General features: G+C 46.4%; 1 protein-coding gene across 5 annotated transcripts in view; it reads left to right on the top strand.

Moving 5' to 3' along the window:
* The first annotated feature begins 193 nt into the window (after positions 1-193).
* The window catches only part of CPNE3 (copine 3), a 66,322-nt gene continuing 59,195 nt past the window's right edge, over positions 194-7,320 (top strand). For 3 of the 5 annotated variants that reach the window (XM_074986993.1, XM_074986992.1, XM_074986988.1), the window contains exons 1-2: positions 437-522; positions 947-1,054. The gene's annotated coding sequence lies outside the window, so the exon portion shown is untranslated. Of the gene's footprint in view, positions 297-436; positions 523-946; positions 1,055-6,681; positions 6,902-7,320 lie in introns of those variants that run through there. The other 2 variants (XM_074986990.1, XM_074986989.1) reach the window with 2 other exon arrangements.

The raw sequence follows: 7,320 nt of genomic DNA, 5'->3' as shown, positions 1-7,320 counted from the left end.
TCCGCAATCAGCCCAACCCACCGGCGTCCAAAGGAACCCCCGCGAGCACCCTGCCGGAAACGGTCCGTCTGCAACACAGTCCGGACGGGGAACAAGCTGTGCGTGGTAGTGTCCGAGTGCGAGGCAGGACCCCACGCTTTGCTTTCCGTTCCGCCCGCCGAGTTCTCTTCTCTCCCCGCCCCCCAAGGGAGAAGGAGACTAGGGGCAGAGCTGAAGTAGAGTCTCCGGGGAGCGGTAGGTGTGTGTGGCGGGGGGATCACGTGGCCAGACAGAACGCTCGGGGACGCTTCATATTGGTGCGTATAACATTCCTGCGGTGGGCGGGGCAGAGTGCTGGGTGGGAGGGTTTTAGGTCTGGGTGGGGGCTGTGACGTGCGACCTCGAGAGGAAACAGATTATAACGGGGGCGCTCGGCGCATGCGCCGCACACTTTGGGGGGAGGAGCGGTAGGGGGCTGGGTTGTTGTGCTCTGCTTACCAGTTCCCATCGTTGTCTGGGTGCTTGGAGCGGCCGCGCCTGCAGGTGGGAGAGGGCCGGGCTGCTGGCGGGGTAGGAAGGTCGGAGAGCCTGGAGCTGAGGCGGGGTGTGGCTGGGTCGGCGCTCATGCAGGCGGTTGCCCGCGGGGTGCGGGTGAGGCAGTTAAGTGGGCGGGGCTGTGGGTGAGGCAGTTAAGTGGGTGGGGCTGTGGGTGAGGGGACGGGCGTGGTCGGAGGGAGGGGCCTGCCCATGGCAACCCGCTCCCCTGGGCCGGCCCCCACCTGCCCAAGTTAGGCGGTCGGCGCCCTATTTTCCGTGCGTGGGGGTTCAGTCCCGCGCTCGCAGCACAGGCCGCGCCTCCAGTTGGCTGCCTGGCCTCGGCGCAAGGGCTTGTAGCCAGGGCGAGGCGCTTGCGGCTTAACTATTTCGCAGGCGTTGCTGCGCTAAGTCTGTTTTGCATCCCTGCCAGGTAAATGCTATTGCGGTTTCGCAGCGGGGGAAACTGAGGCGCAGAAGTCAAGCGATTTCCCCAGCGTCGTCCCGAGGCTTACGGCGCAGTTGACAGTGAAGCTTGGGGGTGAGTCTTGGGTCTTACAGCTAGTGTCTGGAACAGTCCAGTCCATGCAGTGCCTTGGAGCAGTTCCCCCAGGCCCCACCCTTTGGGAAGTCCTGCTCTTCAGGGGAATGGGGGCTTGGGGAGGTGCAAGTTTCAGCAGCAGCATAACTCATCCTGCTTCACTCAAATTTGACACATTAAAATGTGGTTTGAACTGGAAAGCCAATTACGTAGCCCATTATAAGGACTCTGACCCACTTTGTTTTATCTGACTCTTGACTCTTCCTCTTCCCCCCCACCTTTGATTTGCCCCTGTTGGTTACAATTTTTTCTGATTTGTCAACCTTGATAAATCAAGACCTCACAGAGAATGGATAGGTGATGTAGTAGATTGGTGCGGAGCTAGTCTACAGAAACTAAGCCACTTTGCACTGGATAGGGAAGGATGGAAGGAAATAGTGAGAGAGGCATCAGACACCAGTGGTTATAGATGATGATGAACCTTGATAACTATTTTTGGTTCTCTGTGCCTTAAATATTGAGTCTGTTCTGGTATAGCTATTGTCTGAAGAAGTGGGTGTATCTCATGAAAGCTCAGCACCTCACAAATTATTTTGTTAGTCTTTAAAGTGCTACTGGACTGCTTTTTTGTTTTGCTTCACTTACATCAGTGGATGTGGGGCCTGGGTGGCACTGGGGTTGGTGGGGCCCTGCAGCACCCTGACTCCTGCCCTGCCCTTACATCTGCGCCCACTCCCCAACTCCCTGCCCTGAGCCCCCGCCACAACTCCCTGCCTTTACCCCGCTGGCTATTGGGAACAGGGATGTTTATGAGCAATCAGTTCAGCTGAAAAAAGTGAGTGTGCCATCAAATTGTCTCAGTGAAGAGTGGCAACAGAGAGATAGCCATGGTAGTCTATATACTATGAAAACAAAAAAGCAGTCCAGTAGCACTTTAAAGACTAACAAAATAATTTTATTAGGTGATGAGCTTTCATGGGACAGATAGGCTACTTCAGATCATAGCCATACCAGAACAGACTCCCAAGAGTGTGAAGAGTGGCTTGTTACTGAGAAAGTTGGGAACACTGATGTAGACAATGAGTTAGAGTACATCTATGTTTACCAAATGATTGATGTGGTTGTCGGTGGTGATCTGGAGTTTGATTTAGCACACCTAGGCCATGTCTACGCTCGCCTAAAACTTCGGAATTGCCATGCAAATGGCCATTTTGAAGTTTACTAATGAAGCGCTGAAATACATATTCAGTGCCTCATTAGCATGCGGGCGGCCACCGCACTTCGAAATTGACACAGCTCGTCCAGAGGGGGCTCCTTTTCGAAAGGCCCCCGTCTGCTTCGAAGTCCCCTTATTCCTATGAGCAGATGGGAATAAGGGGACTTCGAAGTAGCCGGGGGCCTTTCGAAAAGGAGCCCTGTCTGGATGAGCTGTGCGGCAGCGATCCACATCAATTTTGAAGTGTCGCGGCCGCCCGCGTGCTAATGAGGCGCTGAATATGTATTTCAGCGCTTCATTAGTAAACTTCAAAATGGCAATTTGCACGGCCATTTCGAAGTTTTGGGCTAGTGTAGACATAGCCCTAGTGAGACCCGGGCTTCACTGTCAAAGGGAGTAAGGGAAGTTGATGGGAGACGGTCTTCTGTCCACACACCCTCCTGCTCCTCCCCCTCCCCCTCCTGCTGTGGGAATGATTCAGTAAATTGATTTCTAATACATTGACTCCAGCTATGCAATTTACATAGCTGGAGTTGCATATCTTAAATTGATTTTTCTTTGTAGTGTAGATCTGGCCTTATTGTGAAAGGAATGCAGTATATTGGTAGTAATTGTTGGGGTAACTACTCATTTAAAAATTCTTACAATTTTCCATCTTCACAGAGCATTTGATTGTTTCTATCTTTAATTATGGAAACTTCTTTTTAATTGTTGAATTAATCTCCAACACATATGCATATATTTCTAGGGACTTCCTTCTGGCAGTTTGAGAAGCGGTCAATATTCAGTTAATGATTAAAGCCTGTTGTAATGCAGGTTTAAAGTTTTGTTGGCAAACAGTACTACTTATTGCTCTCACTCCGTTTCTTTTCAAAGAAACGCTTATTGGTGCCAAGTCTGGCTTTTTTTTTTTTTTTTTTAATGTCAGTGGAAACTGGATTGGATTCTTACTAAACAGGGCTCCTGCTATTTATGAAATTGCACTGTATTTAATGAGATGCAAGAACGAGCCCACATAGTACAATAAACTCTTTCTTAATCATTCTGTCACCCGGAACACTCAAACAGCATTTTAACCATAAGTAGATCTTAGCTATGTTTTCTGTACGTAATTTATGATGAAGTAAATACAGTATAAGTTTACAGTGTAAAAGTACCCTGCATACATTTTTGTTTGTTTCTTAATAGCTAAGCTTTGTTTTCCTTTAGTGTTAAGTGTTGCTTGGTATATATCTGTGTTATCCAGAATGTTTGACTATCCAGCAACTTCCCAGTCCTGTGGCTGCTGGATATGAAAGACAAGTTTCAAAAGGGTAGCCGTGTTAGTCTGTATCTGCAAAAACGACAAGTCCTGTGGCAGTTTATAGACTAACAGATTTTTTGGAGCATAAGCTTTTGTGGGTCTTTGCCCAAGAAAGCATATGGTCTAAAAAATCTGTTAATCTGTAAGTGCCGCAGGACTTCTTGTTTTTGTGAATGTGAAAGAGTTTACTGTAATACATTAACTTGGTGAAGTTCTTATTTATATTCAAATCTCTGATGTGGAGAAGGACTGAATAGTTTGAATAGGCTGTGTAACAAAAATATGAAAGCACAAATAGAGTTTTAAAAAAAACTTAATTAAATGGTGAATGATCACAATGAACAACTTGGCCAGTTTTATTGATTAGCTAGTTGCTAAGTTTACAACAACGATAAAGCAGTTCTTCTCTTGAAATTCATCTGCAGGTCCTTTTTGTTCTCTTGCATCTGACTTATTTTAGACCATTTTACAGAGTTGTGGGTTTTTGTTTTTGTTTTGTTTTTTGTTTTTTTTTCCTGGGGGTGGGGAGAGCTGGGGTTGTGGAAGAATGTATTTGACCACTTTTCCATGTAAGCAAAAAGATGAAAATTATAAACCATTTTTTTTCAATATTAAGACAAAATCTTTTATTCCACAACTGAATAAGATGAAAAGGCACTCTTTGAAAAGCCTTGAATTTTCTCACCTCATGAATAACAAGCAGCCATGTAACACCTTAGTGGCTAAAACATTTACTAGGTCATGTGCTTTTGTGGCTGAAACCCTTTTCTTGAGATTATTGGCATGGAAAACAGGAGAATCCAGGCTTTATGTAGGAGGGGGAATGGAAGGGGAGGGGAATAGGAAAAGGTTACCTGCCATTAGTAGGACCAGTTGATAAAGCAAATTAGGTAGGATGTTCTGTCATTCCTGTGCATACCAAAAGTGGGTAAATTGTGTTTGTAATGTATAAGAGAGTTGATATCTCTGTTAAGGCTGAGGTTAAATGTGTCAGATTTGCAAACAAATTTCAATTCAAATATCTCCCTCTATAATCTTATGGTAAAATTCTTTTGTAGAAGATTGGCTACTTTTAAATCCATTAGTGAATGTCCGGAGAGGTTCGAGTGTTCTACAGGTTTGTGTGTGTTCCCATTCCTGATGTCAGATTTATGTCCATTTCATCCTTTGGTGTGGAGACTGTCCAGTTTGTCCAATGCAGATGGCAGAGTGGTCTTGCAGGCCTATGATGGTATGCATACATCACATCAATAGGTGTGAAGGTGTATGAGCCCCTGATAGTATGGGTGGCTGATGTGGTTGAGGTGTCTGTGATGGTATTGCTTGTATAAATATGTGGACGTTTGGCAGCAGGGTTTGTTGTAGAGAGAGGTTCCTGAATTAGCGGTTCTGTGGTATGCTGTGTGGCAGCTACTGAGTATTTTCTTGAGATTGGATGGCTCTCATCCAGTGCACCTGGCTTTCGAGTTTCTGATGTCTAATCCTATAATCTCTCTATTCTCTCAATCTTAGTTCAATCCAGAGTGGCAGTCCTTTGGTATGAACTGTGATATGCCATAGAAAGCCACCAGTATACTTAGACCTGCAGTTTTGTTGCCCTCTGAAAGCAATGACAGAAGTCAGTGACCTTTCCATAAAGTATAATTGTGGTAGAACAAAAGCACTTGAAGTCTTAAGAACAGTAAATCAGCCTTTGTACTTGCTTGTCAGGTCTCCACCTATTTACATTGGGATCTTAGAACTAGTTACCTATAGGCTTCTCTGTCTGTGCTTCCTTTCTTACCTCTGAGCTCATCAAGATTCTTTGGACGATCTCTGGTGACTTATCTCCCTTCTCAGGAATCCAGTGGCTTTTTCACTGTTAAATCTGTTGATCTTTAGCCTCCCAGCCTAGCTAAACAGTTGTCACTTCGGAGACCTAGAAGTTATTTGATTGTGTTTTTATCTGGGACGTCACTGTCGCATTCCTATATAGACCCCTGTAAGAGTGTGAGAGAGAGGCCAGGCCAGGCAGGGGTTAAACAAGGCCTGTTGGCCCAATCAGCCCCACCCCAGTTCACCTGCGACCAGTGTCAGGCCTGGAGGGGTATAAAAAGAAGGAAGCCAGCCCAGTTTTTGGCTGACCAGCCAAGAAGCAGGAGCCCCAAGCCAGAGCTGCTTCCCGGTCAGCTGCCGGAGGGTGCAACCCAGGCCCCCCTCCCCCCACAAGCCATGGAGGGAAGTGGGGAGCCCGCCCGGGGGCCCCTCTGCCGCCCAAGGGGGAACTAGATTCCCAGGGCCATGCCTCAAACTTAACCCATAGACTCTTGGGTGGGGCTGAAGACCCACCCAGCAGGCCCTGGCCAGGGGCCTAGCCAGTAGGCCACCCGGTCCCAGATGCAAAATGCTCACAACACCGTTCCCCCCCAACTCCTCCATATTTGAGCATTATAACTGTATAAACAAGCACTCTAGTACACCAGTATACAATAATTTCCTCCTGCTGACCAGGTAACTTACAAGGCTCCAAATTATTATATATCATCTATAAGATGGTTCTTGGAATTTTTTTTTAAGGTTTCCAGAATTTTTTAATAAATTTCTTAGCCAATATCTATGGAATTTTAGTAGAAACTCATCAGGGTGTGCAGCTAAAATTAGTGATTCAAAGGAATCTGTCTTATTTTCCCATTAATACTTTTTTTTATAAAGTGTATTTAGTGCAATCAAAAGGTGACAGAAAAGACACAGATTGGCTAACAGCTTTTCCACTCTGCAGGCATGTTGACAGTATCCATAGCTGTTATTCCAGCACCCTTCAACAGCAATAATAGAGTAAATGGAAACCTCAAAATCATTGTTCTGTAAGTAAGGCTATATTTTAGTCCCAGGTATTTTTACTAAAAATCATGGATTGGTCACACACAGAAAACAAAAATTCATGGCCTGTAACCTGTATGACTTCACACCACTGACTAAGACTTGGGTGCTCTGGGGTAAGATGCAGCCCAGGGGCACACAGCCTGAAACCCCCACTGCAGTTGGGAAGGGTGGGGTTGGCAGGGCTGGTAGGTTCTCTGGCTGGCTCTGCTCAGCTCCCCAGAAGTTGACATGTCCCTCAATTCCTAGGTGGAGGCACACCAAAGGGAATTTCATGTGCTGCCCCCATCCCAAGTGCTGGCTCTGGAGCTCCCGTTGGCCAAGAACGGCACTCAGTAGGAGCTGCAGTAGTGGTTGGTACCTGTAGGAGGAGACAGTGTGCAGAGCTGCCTAGCCGCAACTGCACCTAGAAGCTGAAGGACATATCACTGTTTCTAGGAAATCTTTTTCTCCCACTCGGCCCTCAAAGGTAAGTGCCACCCAGAATTCATATGCCCAGATTCTTGCTGCTGCTGGGGTCAGGTGTGCAATGGCCGAAGACTCGTCCAGCAGTGGCCAGTGAAAACGGCTCAGGAACTGTCTAAGATGCTCAAGCGGCCACTGGGGCTAATGCACTGACAGCTACAGAAGTTGTGGAATCCATGACAGATTCGCAGGGGGTTGCGTGTGTGTCTGTATATAGATACAGATTAAAAGTTGGTAATAGTTATTTTGTAACAAACTTGAACCTGCTGATTTCAAAAGTGTCTGAGTTTTGGCATTTAGACTGTCAAATTTGCAAATACATGTGACTGCCGAAATGCAGCAGAAATGTTTATCCCAGGGTGCATGCATTAAGTTGTCAGCAAAATCAAAGTCTTTGGCATAATTTGTTTTCAGCCTGTTACA

Source organism: Carettochelys insculpta, chromosome 2 (genome assembly GCF_033958435.1).
Source record: "Carettochelys insculpta isolate YL-2023 chromosome 2, ASM3395843v1, whole genome shotgun sequence".
Lineage (NCBI taxonomy): Eukaryota > Metazoa > Chordata > Testudines > Carettochelyidae > Carettochelys > Carettochelys insculpta.
Note: the sequence above shows the minus strand (reverse complement) of the source record. Positions and strands in the feature narration are given on the sequence as shown.